The sequence below is a fragment of the Dipodomys merriami genome, unplaced genomic scaffold (assembly GCF_024711535.1).
Source record: "Dipodomys merriami isolate MVZ:Mamm:240054 unplaced genomic scaffold, mDipMer1.0.p SCAF_6, whole genome shotgun sequence".
Lineage (NCBI taxonomy): Eukaryota > Metazoa > Chordata > Mammalia > Rodentia > Heteromyidae > Dipodomys > Dipodomys merriami.
Window position 1 is genome coordinate 51689899 of NW_027206179.1, and position 19925 is coordinate 51709823.

Genomic DNA, 19925 nt, shown 5'->3' on the forward strand with positions numbered 1-19925 from the left:
AAGAGAAAGCTCACTACCGAACACATTCTATGAAGCCATCATAACCCTCATCCCAAAACCAGGCAGGGACTCATCAAAGAAAGAGAACTATAGACCCATTTCTTTGATGAACATTGATGCAAAACTTCTCAACAAAATTTTGGCCAATCGACTTCAACAATTCATCCAAAAAATCATACACCATGATCAAACAGGATTCATTTCAGGGATGCAAAGCTGGTTCAATATACGCAAATCAATTAATATTATTCATCACATCAACAGGAGCAAGAATAAGAACCACATGGTTATCTCAATAGATGCAGAAAAAGCATTTGACAAGATCCAACACCCCTTTATGATGAAGGTTCTGGAAAAATTAGGAATCCGTGGAACATTCCTCAATACAATAAAGGCTGTATATGACAAACCTACAGCCAGCATTATACTCAATGGTGAAAAACTAAAGCCATTTCCTCTTAACTCAGGAACAAGACAAGGATGCCCACTCTCTCCACTTCTCTTCAATCTAGTATTAGAATGCCTAGCTACAGCAATAAGACAAGATGCAGACATAAAGGGGATCCAAATAGGGAAAGAAGAAATAAAACTCTCCCTCTTTGCAGATGACACGATCTTGTATTTAAAGAATCCCATAGACTCCACTCCCAAATTACTCAAGCTGATTCAAAACTTTGGCAAAGTAGCAGGTTATAAAATTAACCCCCAAAAATCAATGGCTTTTCTATATGCCAACAATGAGAAAAGTGTGGCTGAAATTAGGAAAGCAACTCCATTTGTAATAGCCCCACAAAAAATAAAATACCTAGGAATTAACTTAACCAAAGAAGTGAAGGACCTCTATGATGAAAACTTTAAAATCTTGAAAAAGGAAATCAACACAGAACTTAAAAAATGGCAAAACCTCCCATGCTCCTGGATTGGCAAGATTAACATCGTGAAAATGGCAATACTTCCCAAGGCTATCTACAAATTCAACGCGATACCTATCAAAATTCCACCCTCATTCTTCAAGGAAATAGAGGAGGCAATCCAAAAATTCATATGGAACAATAAAAGACCCCGAATAGCAAAAACGCTCCTCAATGGAAAGAACACTGCTGGAGGAATATCAATACCAAATTTCAAACTCTACTATAAAGCCATAGTAATCAAAACAGCTTGGTATTGGCATAAGAACAGACCTCAGGACCAATGGAATAGAATTGAAAACCCAGAAATGAACCTACAGACCTATAGCCATCTAATCTTCGATAAGGAAGCTAAAACAATAGAATGGAAGAAAGACAGCCTCTTCAGTAAATGGTGCTGGCAAAATTGGTTAACTACATGTAGAAAACTAAAGCTAGATCCTTATATATCACCCTGTACCAGAATCAACTCCAAATGGATCAAAGACCTTGAACTCAAAGCCGACACTCTGAAAACATTACAGGATGGAATAGGAGAAACCCTAGGTCTCCTTGGCTCAGGTCGAAATTTTCTGAATAGAGACCCGGAAGCACAACAAATCAAAGAAAGGTTGGACAAATGGGATTGCATAAGATTGCAGAGCTTCTGCAGGGCAAATGACATAGCTGGCAAGATCAATAGAAAGCCCACCGATTGGGAGAAGATCTTTACTAGCCATACAACGGACAAGGGTCTCATATCTAAAATATACTTGGAACTCAAAAAATTAAACCACCCAACAACAAATCCTCAAAGAATCAACTGCCCAATAAATAAGTGGGCGAAAGACTTAAAGAGAAGCTTCTCTGAAGAAGAAACAAGGATGGCCAATAGACACATGAAGAAATGTTCAACATCCCTAGCCATAAAAGAAATGCAAATCAAAACAACATTGAGATATCACCTCACTCCAGTTAGAACAGCAAAAATCAAGAACTCTAACAACAACAGATGCTGGAGGGGATGTGGACCGAAAGGAACCTTACTTCATTGTTGGTGGGAATGTAAACTTGTTCAACCACTTTGGAAAGCAGTATGGAGGTTCCTCAGAAGACTTCACATAGATCTCCCCTATGATCCAGCAATCCCACTTTTGGGCATTTACCCAAATGTTTACAAACAAGACCACACTAAAGCTACCAGCACAACTATGTTTATTGCAGCATTATTTACCATAGCTAAGATATGGAACCAACCCAGATGCCCCTCAGTAGATGAATGGATCAAGAAAATGTGGTATATATACACAATGGAATTCTATACCTCCATCAGAAAGAATGACATTTCCCCATTTGTTAGGAAATGGAAAGGTTTGGAAAAAATTATATTAAGTGAAGTAAGCCAGGCCCAAAGAAGCATAGGTCCCATGGTTTCCCTTATTTGCAATATCTAGTATAGGTATGAGTCAAGCGGAAAAGGTCAGATAATGTGATGTTAGGAAAATGAACCCTTAAATATGTATTTTAATGTTTTCGTTTCTTTCATGCATGTGTTTCTAACGCATTTATAAGATTATTTCTTTGTTGCTTTGTATGTCCCTCCCCCACAGTGTAACCCCCGCTTTCACTATATTTGATGTCAGTATAACATGTGGAGGAGATGGGGACAAAAAGTCGTTTAAGGATTCAGGTGGACCTGTTGCAACAATGAGAAGTACAAAATGTCATGTCAAAACCAGCTTTACAATGTCGGTGTGGGGGGGGGGAGGGGGGTATAATTGGGTGAGGGGAGGGGGGTAAAATTGGGTGGGGGGAGGGGGGAGGCGGGGAAGGGAAGTGAAGGGTAAACAAAGGAGGAGGCTGCAATGCTTGGTAAGAAATGTATGCATTATCCTGCCCATGTAATTGTAGCCCCCATGTACAGTATGTTCTCAAATAAAATAAAATACAATTAAAAAAAAAAAAAGAAATGTACTCATTACCTTGCTCATGTAATTGTAACCCCTCTGTATGGTATTTTCACAATTTAAATATATTAAAAGCTGCTAGGCACAGGTGGCTCACACCTGTAATCCTAGCTACTCAGGAGGCTGAGAGTTGAGGATCCCGGTTAAAAGCCAGCCTGGGCAGGAAAGTCCATGAAACTTTTACCTACAATAAACCACCAGAAAACCAGAAAAGGTGCTCTGGCTCAAGTGGTAGAGTGCTCACCTTGAGCTGAATTGCTGAGGGACAGAGCCCAGGCTTAGAGTTCAAGCCCCATGACCCACAAAATAATAATAATAATAACAATAATAATAATAATAAATAAATAAAAGTTGATAGCCAGTATTATTCCAAAAGGAATTTTTATTTTTGTTTCTCTAAATATGTAGCTTGTAACCCTGATTTTTCAAGGAGTCATGGCGGTGGCATTAAGCTAATTCTTTTTTCTCAATATAGTTTCTTTCACAGGAAATTTGTCTATCTAATTATCCTGTAACTGGGTGTTATTAAAACACTTAGGATTCTTAAAAGAGGGGAAAGTTTGAGAAATATGCATTTATAAACACAGTATTTTTATGTTCAATTAGATTGCAGTTAGCAATGAATTCATCCTGATCCTTGCCCACAGTTTTCTGAATTGACCATAATCAGTAGAAGGCTGTTTAGTACCTAGGTTGTTAATTATATGGTGGTTGATTCTAAGGTGATGGTTCCTTGATTACACTCTCAAGATGAGTGGTAATACTGTCTCCTCTCGAGACTACTGTCTGTCTTTGACTAGCTAATGTCAATGTAGTATGTCACAGTTTTGGTTAGTGAGTTTTTATAGCACATCTCTGTTTCAGGTACACACTGTCCCATTATCATACCATAGGTACCAATACAATAAATAATGTTTCATTTTGTTCTGTCATTAAAAAGTTAATGGAGGAAACACACACACACACATACACACACACACACACACACACACACACACACATTTGTCTGAATATAAAGCTGGGAATAGTTTGTGTTTCTGTTGAGTAAAGCAGAGAATCATATATTTAGTGAAGATTTGAAAACTGCAAGTATTAATGGGTTGATATTCTACACATGTATACTACACACAAAGATTGAATTGAGATAATTGGTAAGTTTACCGCCCCAAATATTTAAAAGCTACATGAAAATATTGAGAGACATATTTTAGGAATTGGTATTTTCAGAAGCAAAGATAAAAGAAATAGCTTTTCACTACATAAGATGTGTACTTGAAATTGATAATTCCCTTCAGAATTGAACTGAATGGTTGGGTTGAGAAGGATAGGGGAGGATGGTGAAAGCGTTGCTATCAATCATTCATATTGTCTTTATACATTGTCACTGCTTAAAGATAATAAAAATAAGTTAGGGTCCATGGCTCATGCCTGTAATCCTAGCTACTCAAGTGGTGATAGCTGAGGATTATGGTTAGAAGCCTATGTAAGCAAAAAAAACAAAACAAAACAAAACAAAAGATTCTTATCTCCAATTAACAACTAAAATGCCAGAAGTAGAGCTGTGGCTTAAGTGGTAAAGGACTAGCCTTGAGCACAAAACATAGACAACACTCAGGCCCTATGTTAAAGCTCCAGGACCAACCAAAAAATAGATCATACACACACACACATACACACACACACACACACACACACACACACACACACATATCTTGTAACACAATATAAATCATAAAAATAAAAAGTGAGTGTGTATCTACATGTCCAAGGAATTTCATTTTTTTAATTTTATTACAGTGTATTTAATTGTATTGACAGCATGAAAGACTGTTTTGAGCTAGATAAATATATGTACCAAGTAGGCCTTTTTAAAAGTTAACTTTTTTGCTTCCCTATAAGAAACACTTGACATCACTTATCATTCATAGAAGATATCTCAGTCCCTGTTTCTCAATCACACTCACCATATGTCTTAAAGTTTTAGATCAGAACTTATAGTTTCCCTGGATCATATTATTGAATGTACTAGGATTTCTTTTATCCCTTTAGATAATTTTTCCACTTTTTGCTTACTATAACTTTCCTTTGTTCAATGAAATAAGTTTATATTAAGTATTTCTACAGGTGGAAAGATGAAATATGTGCAGAGTTGTAAAAGATATTCACTGACCTTCTGTTTCCAAGACGCCATTTCATTAATCTTCACCATCCAGTATAAATAGGATTCATCCATTATACTAAAGTTTTCACAACTAAAACTATAAAATGTCAAGCAGTTTTTAACCTCAGAAGCACGAGTAAGGACATCCAGTCTCTCAGTTTATGCTTTTAGAATTCTTTATAGTGTCTGCTTCCTACTAGGAAATTCCCATGTAAAGTCTGAACAGCAAGAATGGCAGAGAGAACATATGATGCCTCTGGGAAGACTTTATTTAATTTTTCAGTACAAAAGATGGATAATAATTTTAAATATTAGAATGCAGATATATTTCTAGCTCTAATTTACCTAATATTGATGTGTTTGTTTAGTTATAATGTTGAATTATTTTTGGACATTCCCTAGATCAGAAGTGCTCCATATTAATAACTTGTTTTTCCATGGCTATAAACCCTTGAATGTCTTTACCCTTGCTTAGTGGCAAGGATTGTGCAGACTATTGAGATGCAGTGCAGTTCTGTTACATTTTGTCAGTACCTTGCCATGGTCCACTCACCAACCATTTTATTGGATTCTTTATTGCAAAGTTCTTCTTAGACGACTACATTTTGTTTTATTTATTTACTTTTGTAGTATTCAGTCCTATATTCAGCTATTTGTTTAAACTTAGTTGTACTTCAAAATGTTTAAACTGCAGATTAAGTGATCAGAAAATATATTCAATGTAGCAATTCACCAGATTAATTCTCTCACTAAAGTCTTGTTCTTGAACTACTCCCTAGGTATCATGACAGGCAATCTTAATACTACCTATTGAGTTAGAAAATGCAATAAAATTAAGCTCTGTCTCCTTTAAAATATTTTATCCTGTCAATTCTAGTGTTAATTTCCATTTAGCATTCACCAAAAAAATGAGATAAATTTAAGTAAAGATTATGTGATATTCAGTATAGAAAATAAACTATCATATATTAAGAGAATAAAATAGTCTTCACTTGATATAAAAATATGTGTGGCACATACATATTCCATATGCATGTATGTCCTATTTGAAAAAGCAATCTAAATTCACTATCAGGTAAATATTAAGTCATTGACTATATGATTAAAAATCCCAATTCTAAGGGCTGAGAATGTGACTTAGTGATAGAATGCTTGCCTATTATACATGAAGCCCAGCATTCAATTCCTCAGCACCACATAAATAGATAACGTTGGAAGTGGTGCTGTGGCTCAAGCAGTACAGTGCTAGCCTTGAACCAAACAATCTCAGGGACAGGGCCCAGGCCCTGAGTTCAAGTCCCAGGACTAGCAAAAATAAATAAATAAATAAAATCAAAATTCTAAACAAAACATAATTTCAATATTAAATCATTACAACATTCTTAGAACTGGAGTTCAGGAAAGAGTATGTTATTCCCAGAACTAATGTCTTGGGATATATTAATTATATTTTTTTATCAAGGAACATACAAATAGCATTATATTGACCTGCTTAATGCAGGATGCAAAATCCATTAGTTAAGTGTATATTTATTGGCAAAAAATATGATGAAAATGATTACTTTAAAAAAAGTTCTGAGAAGTTTTAAGTTCTTATCTCTTTTTACAATGTGCAGAATTTCCTACATTTCTCATATTATCATCTGCAAAACATATATTTAATATCATATCATTGGAGACTCTTTATATCTTTTATTTACTTTAGAACATAAAGCTTGTGTATTAGTCATGGTCATTTGGAGAAACAGAAGCAACGGGATATGAAAAGGTACAAAAGGAATACATTTACCATGAAAATTGGTGCAACATTTTGTGCAGCATTGAAGTTGTACACTATGCTATCTTGATACAGGATAATTAGGAATACTTCTGGTGTGATTCAGTCTGGACAATTAGGATACTCTGATATATGTTTTGGAGCCCAAATTCCCAAGAACAAAGATCTCTGATGTTGAAAGACAAGAAGAAATAAATATCAAGATTATAAGATAGAGAAGTTTCCCTTCCATCACATTTTTATTCTACTCAGCATGAAATGACTTGTTAATACTCATATATACTGGGAAGGATGTTGCCTAGAGATGTCTCTTGCATTTCAACACTTTATTTTATTTTTTATTTTTTTTCTTGAGGAGGTCCTGGGGCTTGAACTCATATCCTGGGCACCATCCCTGAGATTTTGTGCTCAAGACAAGTGCTCTTCTAATTGAGCCACAGATCCACTACTGGTGTTTTGGTGATTAATTGCAAGTAGAGTCTCACAGAATTCCTTGCTCAGGCTGGCTTCTAACCTTGATCTTCAGAACTCAGCCTCTTGAGTAGCTAGGATTACATTTGTTACCCACTTACACCCAGCTAACACTTTGTAAACAGTTCTTTCAATCAAAGATTCTATGGAAATCCTTTAATACTTCACGACATTCCATTAATTCATTGATGGAAATAATAAATTCATTCATTTTGAATTGCATTTCTCTTCACCATAACTCCACAATAATCCAAATGTAGGGCAGGGTGGAGGGAGAAAGGTTAACCAATGAGTTGTAAATTACACTGAGATGAAAACTCAAAAAGCTAGAAGAACATTTTCGAATGTTTACATATAAATGAATGGTATTTCAAATACCCTAATGGAAACATTGCTCATTGATTATTTATGCTGAAATAGCACATGGCATTGATAAATATGGAAAGTTCTTTTTAATGATTTTGTGTATTGGCTAAAATTAGTTTAAATTTTAAAAAAAATTAAAAAGTTGTTGCTCCTAGGTTTTTTTTTTAAGAACACTACTAAATAACATCACAAAAATTATTTTGGCCAACTGCTATGTCTGTTAAGCACAATTATCATTGCTATCATCAGCATTCTTACATAATTTCTTTTTAATTTTTTTTTTTTTGGTTAGCCATGGGGCTTGAACTCTGGGCTGGGGTGCTATCCTTGCACTCTTCAGCTCAAGACTAGTACTCTATCACTTGAGCCACAGTGCCACTTCTGGTTATTTTGGTGGTTTATTGGAGATAGGAGTCTCAGGGACTTTTCTGCCCAGGTTGGCTTTGAACCATGATCCTCAGATCTCAGCCTCCTGAGTAGCTAGGATTACAGGCATGAGCTACCAGCGCATGGCTTAAATAATTTTTATTAAGTGATTACATAAATTTCACAGTATTGTGGGATAGTGATACTTAGTTAAAGAACAACCACATTTTAATCTTCACAAAATAAATTGCCATTATCACCTTTTCTGTTTCTGTGCTATAGCTCTCTCTCTTGGCTATCCCTGAAACAATACTTTTGTCTGGAACTGGAATTAGTTTAGCAAGTCTTGGTTCTATTTCTACCTAGGTAACACAAAGATATTTATGATTCCAAAAATCCTCTACTGACAGTTAAATTTTTAAACTTATTTTCAGTATAAATGAATCTGAAAATATATAAACCAGTTCAAAAACTCTTCATTACCGATTCCATTTTCCCATTTCCTCTTCCCCAAAAGAAACACTGACTTTTTTCTCTCTACCAGTAAAATAACATAGTTCTATTACCAAGAATTCAGGAGTCTTTTTTACCTTTGTTTTTGCATAAAACAACTACATCCAGTTTTCACTATGTTCTAAAATGTTATTGCTCTTGTATCTCTTAACACTAACTATGACATTGTCATCTTACCTCTCCAGCAAAGTTACATTGGCCATATTTAGATTCTCATGTAAAGGTGTCTGCCAGTATTTCTGACTGCTTTTGCATTTAAAAAAAATCAAACAGGTTCTTTTAGAGTATTTTGATATTTAGTTGACTAATATCTTCATCCAGGAATCATGGGTAACTTCTCAAGTATGATAAATCTCTTATTAGATGTGGTTACAGAACCAGAGACAGCTCAGAGTCATAGTGTATTTTATGATTGTGTTTTTGAATGCATTTGTATAAGTATTTTCTAAATGCCTCTCTTGTCTCTCATCTCCAACTATCCTGCATGCAGAGTTCTACTCTTTTCTTCTCTGTTTAATGTGTTAGGAAGGCATAGCATTAAGGTGTCCAAACAAACCATGATTCATATATGCTCCTCTTGATCAATAAAAAAGGAAATAATTTGAACAAGTTTTATGTTTGATATAAAATATTTTTGTTGCTTGGCTTCCAAATTGAAGAATTAAAATAAAGCTCAATATTCTTCCAATGGTTGTGAAGATAGAAAAAAAAACAACTAACTAGAAACAGTACTGACTGCAAAATTAAATTTTGACAAGATCAATGATATCAACTTTCAGAGGTTATTAATCAAAGGTGAAAAATATTATAACTTTATTTTTTCAAGGAATTATCATAACCTTTGGTGATAGAGTTGTAGGTTTTACCCCAGAGAAAAGAGCAAACTCAAATTGCTTCACAGGGATCAGTAATAGCTATGCCGAAAAAAGAAATGAAGAAACAGAATATGCTCAAGTTTTATTTGTCTGCTAATTACAATTCTTTACAATATTGAAATATTGCTCCTATTTTATAATTTCATGAAAAGTACTTTGTATTATTTCCTCATAACATCACAAGTGTTTCAGCATCAATTAATTAGAGGTCTAATTAAATTGTATAGAAGTAAGGGTATAGGTTCCCTATTCTACGAAATCACACAGAACAAATTATTTTAATTGCATAGTTGCATAAAATCAGCCTATCATCTGTTCTATTTCTCAGTATTACTCAAAGATACACTACTTATGAATATTTTAAAGGAAGTTTTGCTTTAATTGGTACTATTTTAGATAAAAAATAAAGAATTTTACTTGCAAATATTCATGTAAATCATTTGAGAGCCATCTCTTTAAGACAAATGCGAATCTCTCTTACATGTAGGTATACAGAAATTATGACCTGAAATTCAAACCATATCCTTCAAAGTATTTTTTCATTGATGATTGATTGTTCAATATAGTCATGGAGTTGGTTGTCAAATTCACATTGTATGCTGTCACTTTCAATTAGACCAAAGAATGTTTTAAAATATATCTCCATTTAGGTTAGTAGTATTAGTAATATGTTGAAGAATATTTTCAGGGAAGTAAAACAGAAATTATGTAAACTGATTTTGTTTATTTTGAGAGAGATATATTTCTTTTATGCTTATCCTCTCTTTCATGAATAGCATACTTTAGATGGTTTTGTTTTCTTATAAGAATAACACTAAGGAATAAATGAAATATGTCTTGTATTTTAAGACATGCAGTTGCACATAAATAATAAGAATGAAATTGAAGCTTGGATTTTTTGTTTGGTATGCTGAATCTCAGGTAAATTGGAAGTTTAGCCATGAAACAACTTATGTTTTACAAACTGCTTATCTCTAAACAAGAAATGAATGAGAAACAAATATTTTCTTTTCTTTCATTTGTAGTGAAGATTCTTTGCCCTTTAGAAAATGTTACCATTCTATTTGTTTATAATTCATGTCAGTTACATTTAGCGTTTTAAGTAGGCTGCTGTGGATAAGGTTATTTGTTAAACAATAGAATACTTTCAATATATTCATGTTGCTATTGGTTGTTTTACATGAACAATTCTCTAAATGCATTTTGTGAACTACTAAATGGATGAAAGAACCATATCAGCAGTTCTATCAGATAAAACAACTTTCATAGTAGTGATGCAACATTTATTTCTTGATTTTACTGTACTGATATTTCCAGCTAGAACCTAACCAGTGGCAGATGACTAATTACAAAGACAGAGGCAATAAAATACCCAGTAGACATTGAAACATTTTCAAAACCATAATTTGACTTTCAATATTCAGGAAGACCTTACAGTTCCACAATTAGTTGCCTATGAATTTTGTAATGTATATAGAATTTGTTGCTGTTATTAATTAGTAAATATTTTACATACCTTGTGGTTGCCAGTATTCTCATTCTCTCTCGCTCACTATTTCTCTCTCTCTTTTTCTCACTCTCATATCTTTTACCATTTTGACAATGGTGGAAAGCTATGATCCATACAGTTTTTTTAATGTTTAATATTTTGTTGTATATCTTCTCTGTTCTATTTCTTGTAAAAACCAATGTTACAGGAATACATTTTTAGAAAATATTTTGAACATAACAAAAATTCACCAAGTACCATAGACCAAATGGTTTGATGTTCTCACTGTATATTAAAGTCTTTCCTATTCATTTTCTGTAGTACAGAATTTTTAGACTATGTATAAATGTCTCACACTTGTATCTGCTATTCAGAAGGCTGAGATTTAAGGATTATGGTTCAAATCTAGCCAGGGCAAGAAAATTTGTGAGACTCTTAGTTCCAATTAATCACAGAAAAAGCCAGAAGGGAGCTGAGGCTCAGTGGTAGAGCCTTTAGCCTTGAGCAAAAGGGAGCTCAATGACAGCACCCAGGCCCATAGTTCAAGTGACTGGACTGGCAAAGAAGAAGCAGAAGAGGAGGAGGAGGGGGAGGGGGAGGAGGAGGAGGAGGAGGAGGAGGAGGAGGAGGAGGAAAGAAAGGAAGAAGAAGAAGAAAGAGGGGGGAGAAGAAGGGGGGGAGAAGAAAGAGGGGGGAGAAGAAAGGAGGAGGGGTAAGAGAAGAAATGAAAACGATTTAGAATAAAGAACCATCTCAATTGTTCTTCATTATTTATATAAGTTGTTTTTACATAATATTTATTCCTTAATCTTTTCAAATAAACCAATGTTTTACAATAATCAATGTTGTACCTTATTACTATTTAGTCACAAACAGAATCTCCTAATAAAATCTTGGTTTTGCAATGTATTGTGATAAGACTATATACATTTTTATATCCTTTGCTATGACTTGAAGATGATTGAATGCCCTAACATCAATAAATGGCTGATTCTCCCGATGGCTTTATTAATTGCAAATATTTTTCAGTGTTGGCTTGGTAAGTCCACTATTAATTCAAAATTTCCATCTAACAGAAGAGGTAGGGGTAGATGTAGGGTATATAATTTTTTCATACACATCACATGGAACACAATTTTTTTTTTTTTTTTTTTTTTTTTGTCGGTCGTGGGGCTTGAACTCTGGGCCTGGGAGCTGTCCCTCAGCTCTTCAGCTCAAGGCGAGCGCTCTACCACTTGAGCTACAGCGCCACTTCCGGTTTTCTGGTGGTTTATTGGAGATAGGAGTCTCACGGTCTCTCCTGCCCGGGCTGGCTTTGAACCGCGATCCTCAGATCTCAGCCTCCTGAGTAGCTAGGATTACAGGCGTGAGCCACCAGCGCCCGGCTGGAACACAAATTTTGCTTTCAGTGTTTTATCGTCCTTAGAAGGATAATCGTGTTAGCAAACTGGTCACAATGTAAATATTAATTATGTCTTTGTCTATGACCTACTTTATTTCTTGTTAGTTTTAATAAAAGAGCCATGTTTTCAGGAAGTGGCAGAATTTCCCTGCAAACTGACACAATATATCTGGAAAGACATTATTTTCATTCTCTAGCAGACATGCAAGAAAGTGGATAAAGGTGCTAAAGCAGCCAGCTTTTAATGTTTTATTTTCCCTAAGTAATATACAGGACCTGAGCCATTACAAGGCATCTGCTTCCTTTATTCTTGTTAAGACTGTTACTCATGCCTAAAATGTTCTGATCTTTTATAACATTGCTTTGTACAGCATATGTTATAATTCATTATGATTCCCTGAGTAGCTAAAAGTTCAGAGAACAATTTTATTCCTCTATAACTGTTATGTAGCATGAACAATGGATCAGGCTACTCTAGGGAATATGACAGAGTAGATGAAAGTATTTGCTGTATCCTAAAAGGAACATATAGCTTAACATTAAAGGTAACCAACAAAACAAAACAAAACAAAACAAAACAAGAAAAGAATAAATGTAGCCTCTGGGGTCAAACTATCTCCTTATTTTTGTTAAGAATTAATGGGAAAACATTTGTTTGGGAAATGGTGATTATTTATTTGGAATTTTAAGGAACAAATACTTTGAGAATACTAATATGTTATTTAACCATAATGTTTTTTATTGCTTACGCTGGGGTTTGATTTAAGGGCCTCTTGCCCAGCTTTTCTGCTTGGGACTGGTGATCTATAAGATCCACATTTTCTATTCTGATTTCTTTCTGGTTCATTGGAGGTAAGAGTCTCACAGACTTTCCTAGTTGGGCTGGCTCTGACCATGATCCTCAGATCTGAGCTTCCGGTGTAGTTAAGATCAATGCTGTGAGCCACCCGAGAGCCAGCTTCATCATTTCATTCTTAAGATTACTATATGCAACCAAAGAGTGGAAAGTATTTTCTCTCCACTCTCCATTTGAAACGTACTAGCAAGTAATCTTCCTGCAGAGAGTATCAGAATCTAAATGTAAAGAAAGTTTGAAGAATTGATATACATTGATAGAAATCCACAACAAGTAAAGAAGAAATTTAACATGTCAATGAAATATTTACTCATTTTTATTTTATTTTTTATTTATTTTCTTGGTCGGTAGTGGGGCTTGAACTCTGGGCCTGAGCACTGTCCCTCAGCTCTTCAGCTCAAGGCTAGTGCTCTACCACTTAAGCTACAGCTCCACTTCCAATATTTGCTCATTTTTATTCAGTTATTCATCTTTTATTTAGGTAACATGCATGCACTGTAATAGTGTAACAGTACTTTATCCTTAATTGGAGATAAAGCAATTCACAAAGAATTCTTAAAATCTTTATACATTTTTTAATAAATAGAAGCAGGGATGAAAAGGTCTCAGATAAGGAAAATTTCCTAGAAAAATTATATTAAGTGAAGTAATCCAGGCTCAAAGAAACATAGGTCCCATGGTTTCCCTTATTTGCAATAACTAGTATATGTCTGGGACAAGCAAAAAAGGTCAAAAGCTATATACATATGACCAGATAAGATGATGTTAATTGAAATGAACCCCAAGATAGGGCACAGTGTTTTTTTTATTCTTTCTTGCTATTGTTTCTAACATATTTATAATGTACTATGTGAGGTTTTTTTTTTTGTTGTTGTTGCTTTGTATGTTCCTCCCCCATGGTAAAACCCCTGTTTTCACTGTATTTAATGTCAGTCTAATTTGGGAAGGGGAAGGGAAAACACAAAATGCTTAAACCAGGATATAGGTTGACCCATTGTAACAGTGAGATGTAAAAAGACACTATGTTGAAAAATGAACTTTGCAATTTAGGGAGGGGTGGAGGGTGAGGGAGTTGAGGGGGCATGTAGTTGTGGAGGTGGGAGGGAAGTGATGGTAGGGGAAAATCGAAGGAGGAGACAACAATGCTTGATAGAAAATGTACTCATTACCTTGCTCATATAACTGCAACCCCTCTGTATAGCAGTTTTACAATAAAAAACATAAAAATTTAAAAAAAATTAAAAATTAAATTTCCTGGTAAATGATAAAAGATAAATACATGCATTGTAGTTGTGTTGTTTTCACCCATAGTTATAAATACAGTGCCATACATGGATATTATTTTATGCAAGGGTGTGCTAGGGCATGCATATTGGTGAATCTCTCCTTCTCCTTAGATGGAATCCTACTGTTTTCCTGCATACAGGCATCTATCATGAAGTGTTTTGCTGGCTGTGGAGGATTACAGCTATGTGCCTGCTTTTACTATCCTGCCTCAGTCAGAAACTGTAATTTCCTCTGTGCTGCTCATGCTTATTCCCATTTAGGAGGATTTCTGTTTATAATAATATTATATGTAGACTATACAAAATAAGGTGGAATAAGTGAAGTATCAACTGAAAGAAGAGATCTCAACTCTTTCTGTGGGACTTACAAAGTCATATGATTTTGAGAAAAACCTCAAGCCCTTTGCTCTTAATTATTCACAAGAATGTAAGTGCAATATGTGCAAGAAGTATAAATTCTTTCACATTATACTAGTCTTCTAGTGTAGAATGCATCCTACTTGGGAATTCTTGAATAAACCTCATCATTATTCCTCTCTCCAAGGCAAGCCATCATTCTGACTCTGAATGAACTCACACTGTGAAGTTGATAACAAACTTCCATTTTGTTGTCTTTATCCTAACTTTTTTTTCATTACAGGTGACTTCTACTGAACATCTACTGACTATACAATTCAGTAATAATACATAGGACCAAATTGTCACCCAAAGTATGAAGTTTTCAGTTGAATGTTAACTGGCAAATTACATGTGAGAAAATGAGTTGTTATAGTTCTTGCCTTTGTTCAGTGATTATGTTAGAATTTATGTTCCTCTGTGTGTGTGTGAGTGTGTGTATGTGTGTGTATGTATTAGATGGGGGTGAGACCTGAAACTCACACCTCTACAAAAATGTTATGGTTCAATTAATCATTTCATTTATGCTCAAAAAGTTAATTTTTAAGGGCTTTTAAATTTTGTATTTGAAAATCAAGGCACTTCAGTTATTTTTTGTGTGGATTTTTCTGTACATGTAAATAGTTTTAATTAAAAATATACCATGCCTTCTTTAATAAAATAGAATATATGAACTACACTTACAGAATTTCCAATTGGAGTCAAACCCCTGTGTGGAAAAATAAATACAATTACAGTTAATTCTTTATCATTCATCCCCTTTTATGTAATTTCATATTCTAATACCAACTTATTTCTATTGTTATTCTGTGACAATGAATATTAAATCAATGAATGGTTACAAGTATGGGTGGCAAACATGATATCCTTTATCTAACTCAAGCCTAACAACCTAAATGAGTTTTCTTGTGAATATTTGGCAAGATAAATTTAGACATTTTATGCCATCATCTTTACTGTTTATTGAGGAATGGTTTTGTGAAGCATGGTAAAGATAATAATCTATGTGTAAAGATCATGTAGTAACATTTTGAATTTTTATGCACTTAACTTTTTGCATCAATAAAACAAATGGAGATAAAAACTAAATTTAGAGGAAAAATCAAACAATTGAGACAGTTCTGCCAATCATTATAATTTAAAGCTTCATTAAGTATAAATTATTGTTGGCTTGCATAACTTGCTTCATAAAAATTCACTTGTCTATCATATCAGTGATGATTTTGCACTTCTAATAATCTATAGTATGTCATGATTTTTACTACAAGATTTTTTTTACTACAACATTTTAAACATAAATTATATCCCCTATCACTAACAATTTGTGATAGAAGTGAGAACAAGATGGAAGAAAGAAAGAAGATATAAATCAGTGAGAGAGAGGTCATAGACAATGAGGTTTTTCATTGTGTGAATTTTATTGCAATTTTTTATATTATATCACATTGGGTTATATTTTACTGCATTACATTGCATGAAATCAAGGACTGGAAGAAGAAAATTTTGAGTCATGCATTATTTCATATTCTATATGTAAAACGGTATCTCTGTATGGAGTTTAGAAATTTCATTGTAATATCTGGGAAAGCAAAGAAAATATAATTGTTTCTAATTATTATCATGTTTACCTCTATATTCAGACATATACTTTAAAGAAAGTTTTGAAATAAGTAACACCTTTTACACATTTTTCTCAACATTTACTTTTACTTCATGAAGATTTGTTGTTTTTAAGGGAACATGACAGTTTAATTGACTGTGCATATCATGTAAAATATGAAAGTAGATTTACTGATAAACACATTGAATGCTACAATTAAATAAATTGGATTGTTCACAGTATTTTGCTAGAATCAATGTTCAATTCAGTGTAGTAGTCAACCAAAATAATTTGTATAGATTTTTAATTCAATTTTTAATTACAAATAAAAATTTTAAATAACTACCCAATTATATATTCGATAATACATAGCCTGGTGTTAGTATTGAACAAAACCATTTTGTATTTAAGGAAAAGGTCTGAAAACAACAAAATTCCATGAATACAGACACAAGAAAGTGATTATCAATTTTTAAATAAAAATTATGTTGATTGAGTGGATTCAGCAAGATAGTAGAGATAATTACATTTAATATCTGAAATGGAGACACAAATAGCTATCTACAACATGTAAAAAAATGGTCTCTTGTCTACACAAAGGGATATCGAATTTCTTGGTGGTGAACTCTTAAAAGGCAAGGACACTTAGCTTGTCTGAAAATCAAGCTCTAAAAAAACAGATAAAATGATTCTGAGGCAAAGAATAAATATTTAAATAACTTTATATTTAATGTGAATAAGAAAAGATTTTTAAGGAAGCAATTAACTTCTGCAACTACATAGAAGGTTGTCATTGTTAAACACAAAGTTATATTTTAAATGACAACAGCTCATTTGTAGTTCTCAAATTTTCTACATATCCTAAGATTTAAAATTCCCCCAAAGAGTCATAACTAAACAATACATGCTGTATTGTGATTTTTTTTCCTAAAATAACAAATATATTCTTACCTTGTCAAGAACCAACATTGTTTACTTGCTTTGATCCCATGGTAAGTAGTCACATCTTAATCTACAGGAAATTCTTAATAAATATCAATTTCTTAACACTTCACATGTGATACAGTTGTCCTAGGAAAAAAGTAAGTACAACCTTTAAATATTTGAAAGCTAATAGAACATGAAATTAAAATACAAAATAGGTATTAAATAATAAATGACCTTTGAAGAGCACACATTAAGCTATAAAAATTTAGAGTAATGATAGGTAACAGTGTTTACTTGTAGTCCTGATGATACTCAACAGTTACATAAGTGTATGTTTACATAAAGAACACATACATACAGACTGATATCTACATGTAAACATTTTCATACTCTTTACTACATATACATGTTATATGTAAATTTTATAGAATGAAGTAAGTTATTTTAAATATCAAAGTTCAGATTAAGAGTGATTGAAATGATCAAACTTATTTATTATTTTAATAGATAAAAAATTATATTTTACTTTATATTGTATATTCCTCATCTGAATTTTGAGAAACTAGACCTCTATCTTAAAAAATATTCTACATATTTTCCTTGAATATTACCTGTGTATATTAATTCTAACTGTGTATATTAATGAAATATACTTTTCAAAATGAAATACATGTATGTGGTTACATTTTGTGGTAAAGTAAACATTGAGGGTACATTATATTGTGAGTTCATTCCCCACATAAAAAACAAAATAATAAACAAGATAGAGAGAGTTAATGAAAGGATAGTTGCCATTCAGTTATGTTCATAAAAACTTAAATAATTAAATATTATACTCCTCCACAACTTTCAATAAATGCTAAATTATGAAACCAAGTGTTTTACTTTGTTGGTTTCAGAATAAAAAACGATTTCATTGAGTGTTTTACTTATAGCACACTATTGAAATTCACAGGGCAGAATTTGTGTGGAAGATTGACCTTTATTCACTGCAACTTGTGAGCAAACAGAATACAACCAAACTCCCAAATATCCACAATGATACCAAGAATTCTGGGTACTGTAGTGAAATGCTAAAACTATTCCACTTTAACAAGTGTATTAATGTTCATTACTGTGTACCTATGATAGAACAGAGCTAGACTAGATAAACACTTGTGAGTTAAGATTCCTTGAGAATCATGCTCTTCTTTTGAGATTTAGCTACAAATTCAAAGAGTAATTTGATCATCATTTAAGAAGAGATTGGGGGAAAGAAGTTTTTAAATTTCCCAATTGAGATAGTAAAAGTGTATATATTCTATCTATAGTCAAAAACATTAAAAAAAATCTTCATGATTTCTCTATAGTACTCACTAAAGAAGAGAAACTGTGGTATAAAGTCTCAAAAATAATCATGCAATTGAAACTGATATAAAACTAAGCCACTATAATGGCTCCTGTTGTTTTCAAAGTTAAAGATCAATTCATCAAAATTACAACAATAGTAATTTGTAATTTAATAAAACAAATTGAATTTTTTGTTGTTGGTTTTGGGGCTTGTACACGGGGCTTGAGCACTATGCCTACACTCTTCAGTTCAAGGCGAGTGCTCTTGAGCCACCACTTCTGGTTTTCTGGTAGTTTATTGGAGGTAAGAGTCTCATGGACTTTTCTGCAGAACCTGGCCTTGAACTGTGATCCTCAGATCTCAGCCTCTTCAGTAGCTAAGATTATAGGCGTAAGTCACCAGCACTGGGCTGATTATGTTTTAAATATACATGTATATCAATTTAACAGTTATTTAGAATAAGAGAGACATTAATGAACTTTCAAATATATAAGATATACATTTTATTCTTATTCAATTTTTATTATAATGACATTATTCATATTAATACTAGCTTATTTAGTGAATATTTGAAAATGATAGTAATCATCATGCTAAAAGATAATATTACATGATGTTTCAGAACAAGACTTATACTTCCTGGATTAAAATCTTAACCATGACACTATGTATCACACTAATCATGCTTACTACTTTCTTTAGGACATAGTTTTTATACATGTAAAATTTTACACCTGGGAAAAATTAAGATATCATTCTCAGAACATTTCAGATGAATAAGAGGTGAACACAAACTATCATTACCATGTAAATATTACTTGAACATATTCTAAAATTAACAAACATTTCAACTATTTCAGTTCTTTGTATGAAAACCTTAAACTCTTAGATTTTTCTTTTTAAAATTATAGGGTTGAATTAACTGCTCATTTAAACATTTGACATCAAGCAAATTTGTCAACCTTAAAAAATATTAAACCCGGGCTGGGAAGGTGGCTCAGTGGTAGAGCGCTTGCCTTGCATACATGAGGCCCTGGGTTCAATTCCTCAGTACCACATAAGCAAAAAGAAAAAAGCCTGAAGTGGTGCTGTGGCTCAAGTGGTAGAGCGCTAGCCTTGAGCTGAAGAGCTGAGGGAAAGCGCCCAGACCCAGAGTTCAGGCCCCACGACCAGACCCCCCCCCCAAAAAAATTAAATCCTTTAATAACAGAACTTGACCAATAAGAAGGGAAGGTGCCAGCACTTTTATTCAT